The sequence below is a fragment of the Gossypium hirsutum genome, chromosome D11, assembly GCF_007990345.1.
Source record: "Gossypium hirsutum isolate 1008001.06 chromosome D11, Gossypium_hirsutum_v2.1, whole genome shotgun sequence".
In the NCBI taxonomy this organism is placed as follows: Eukaryota; Viridiplantae; Streptophyta; class Magnoliopsida; order Malvales; family Malvaceae; genus Gossypium; species Gossypium hirsutum.
The window spans coordinates 63,583,237-63,587,032 of NC_053447.1; the positions used below are offsets into that span (position 1 = coordinate 63,583,237).

At 31.6% G+C, this 3,796-nt stretch overlaps 1 long non-coding RNA gene across 1 annotated transcript; it reads left to right on the forward strand.

The window, feature by feature from the left end:
- The first annotated feature begins 1,607 nt into the window (after positions 1–1,607).
- Positions 1,608–3,289, forward strand: LOC121223410 (uncharacterized). The gene is made up of 4 exons (XR_005920757.1): positions 1,608–1,844; positions 1,981–2,047; positions 2,212–2,368; positions 3,056–3,289. It is a non-coding gene; the product is annotated as an uncharacterized lncRNA (long non-coding RNA).
- The last annotated feature ends 507 nt before the right edge of the window (positions 3,290–3,796 follow it).

Here is a 3,796-nt window from a genome sequence, read left to right on the forward strand (position 1 = left end):
AAGAGAGTTTGTGTAGTGAATTTCTAGAAAGGACTAAACTGAAAAGTGGTGAAAGGCATAGAAATTAAAGTGTAATTTTATAAAAGGACTTAATTACAATTATATCATGAATAAATAATATCTACATAATTAATAATTACTTAGGACACATAATTATACCATGTGTCAAACAAATGAATAATGGAAAAGCGTGAAATAATTATTTTACTCTTTTATCTTAAATATAATAAAAAATATTTTAGAGGGCTTTATTTTTTTTTGAATTTTAAATTATAAAAAAGAGAGAGAGATTTTAATCGGAGAAATATGAGTCATTGTATTAAATTGTAAAAGTGAAATCATAATCTTTGGTTTAATTAATTAAATAATTAAGTGTTAAATAAAGAAAAATATAAAAAAAAAGTCTAGAAAATTGAAGAGAATTCATTCTCTTCTATATATCTTAGACGTGGGAGTGGTGAAAGGGGAGAATAAATTGATGTTATTCTATACAATTTGGCCCCTTTCTTATTTAAGAAGATTTATTAGTAAAAAATAATTAGAGTGTTTTATCATTAAAATTCAATCAAGGAAGCTTGGAAATAAAGATAGAAGTGAAGATAAAGCATGGAAATGTGAGGGTTTCAAGAGAGAAAATAAAACATCGGTAAGTTGTTTTTTTTTTTTTTTTAGAAAAAGTCATATTTATTAATAAACTAGATTGGAAAAATCGAAACAAGCATAAAACAAAAGGAGTGCCTAAACCCAAGTCATCAGGCTTACTCAACAGACCCAGTTCTAACTCCCCACATTATCATCCAAAGTATACAACTTCTCAATATTGGCAATAGCAGGACAGATAGTACAATTAGTATAGTCTGCTATTATTAAAGTTCCCCTTGCCAAGATTTGAGTATCCTTATTAACGTCCCTATGAACCCAACATAACAAAAAATGTTGAAAATCTAAGGTAATAGAAACATACTTATTTAGTAACAAACCTAAATCTGAGACATCCACTTCATCAATATGAAAAGCTTGCAAAGCCTTTGACTATCGATCTCCATTACAATATTATCTAAATGCAATGACTTAGACAGAAAAGGGCCTCTCGCACCATGAGAATTTCTAGCTGAAAGGGATCAAGAGTGATCTTTATGAATATTGAAATACACTGTACAGAGTCACTTGAATCATTTCACCCAACTTTTGCCCATCCCATACACCAAGTATAGGCAAAAATGGCTCCATCAACGTTACATTTAAGCTTTCCCATATTTAGCCTCTGCCAACGAACGTTCCCGCCCCCCCCTAAAATTTTTTATAAAACTATAAAATTTGAGGTATAGGAACTGTTTTGTAAATTTTGTGTAATGCCCTAAATTGTGAAATCATAGAAGTAAATAATTTGGCTTAGTGGTTAAGGAGTGTTATGAGTTTCCTTGAGTCTTGAATTTATATCTTGTTATATTTAAAACGAAATTTATTTTTGTATCCCTATTGTGGTGCCACCAAAGTATTAGTATGTTAGTTAATTTTAAACTCCTAATAATTTGATAAGATATATAGGAATCCGGTTGGATTTAGTAAATATCTATATTTTTATTTTTAAAAAAAATTATCTCCAACTACCTTCCTTGCTTGTCGTCCCACATTCCCACTCTCTCCATCTTCTTTATTTGATTTTTGTTCATTGTTGCTGCTAAAGAAAACTCCTCTCTGTCGTTGCTTCTGTTCAACCCGTCGTTAGCCTGCTACTTTAGTTGTCTTTTACTTTTGTGCTGTTCTCCTGCGATCGTTCTTTCCCGCGTTTTTGTAGGGGCTGTATGTGATAGGATTGTGGAGTTGTTGTGTTTCGGTTCTCGGTAAGTACAATATCGTATGTGCCTCTTCTTTATAGTATTTTTTTTGTTTTGTTTTTTGTGTATCTCTTCTCGTGCAAGGTAGGTGATTTTAGTGGTTCAACAGTTCTCGTTTTAATTGGATCTATAAAACTTTTAGGAGAAGATCGTGAGATGAACTTTCCTCCAGTAATCAGTCAGCCATAGAAACCGCTGCTTAAATCGGGGTAAGCGATCAAATGCCTTGTAGGGGTTCATTTTGTTTGCATTAAGGTCGACTGCATTTTCGCTTGTGGTTGAATTACTGATTGGTTATGGTGTATCAATGCTAATTAGTTATACTAATTTTAGGTTCTGGAAGTGTGTTGTAACATTGTTCCAAACTCTTCAGGTTTGTAGCTCTAATTTCGAAAAATCAGTAAACGGTGCGAAGCCAAAAAATTCACTGTTGACGTCATAGGTCCGTGTGCCAAACCATGTGAGACACACAGGCATGTGAGCCCTTTCTTAGTAAAGAATAGTCAGTCATGTTTGATGTGCTCCTTAAGGTTAGTTACTTCGTAGGGTTTGTTATGTGATATGTATGACCTCTATATATGAATCTTGTGATATTGATATTGTATGTGTAACACCTGTAGTATTTTAGTAGTATTAATCTGCATCTAATCTGTAAATTTGAGAAATTTGTTAAAGCATGATTCATCTATATGCATCTTAATATGTGTTGTGTATTAGCATGTGCATTGGGGTGGCCGGGTAATTATGTGATGGAGGAAGTGTTGGGGGTTTAATGATCTGCCCTATCTGGTGGTTTAACCACATATTTGTTCTGGTGGCTTGGCCACACTTATCTAATTCTGGTGAATTACTGCATTATTTCTAGTAGCATTGTCTGCACATTCTGTATAGTGACAAACGATCACTTATTTTGGTGTGTGGGGTTGGATGAGTATTTATTACCCTAATTGGTGTGTAGGGATGAATGGAGATAGTGTGTAGCAGATGGGAGTAGAATCTGTGTTTGTATTTGTTTTTTATATGTGAAATATATTGCACCGCATGATATTCCATGCCATCTGTATTTGATATGTTTGTCATGTTGCATCGCGAGATATGCCACATTTTGTATATGTTCGATTCATGATTTCTATATGATTATTTGCAATCTGATCTGTATGTATCGATTCAGTTGCACACTGAGCTTGTTAACTCATCCTATATTTTTATCTTCTTAGTTAATCAACAAACTTAGAACCGGGCGGCATGCGGGAGCTCGGATTGGATTTTCGATTAATAAAATAAGATGGTTAACGTTTTTAAACTATTCTTGGACTTTTGGACTATAAAACTATTTTGGACTTTATTTCTCGGTTTGATTGGTTTTTTCAGACTTTGATATTTTATCGTAAATTGCAAAATTATATGGCTTATCATATTAGAATCACGGTTTTCAAAATTGAACATTTAAAATTTCTATTGCAAAGATTAGGTAATCAATTAAGTGCTTTCTATAAAATAAATAATTTTAATGAGTATCTTCCTAAGAACTTGATAGATATTTGCCAAAATTAATATAGTCAAAACACACATCATTTTAGCTTAAAATCTGGGTTTAAAACGACTTTATTCAATTCCTCAAGATTCGATCATAACGTCTAAACCGGGTGTGAGGTGTTACATTTTGAAACATTTAGGTATAAATATGGACATAAAAATTATATATTTGATGCCATGAAATATTTGATAAATAATTATGTATGAAATTAAATAATAGAAATTAGAAATTGGTGAGTTAAATTGGTTATGATTTGGAATATCCATTTGAGTTGTATATACAAATTTGTGATGAATTAGTAAGATTAAAATTAAATTTTAAGGGCTATGAAATAGGTTTGGATGATGGATGTATGTATCAATTTTGATATAAAACATAAAAATGAATGTCAAAGAATGAAAAGTTATTGAATTTTTTAATA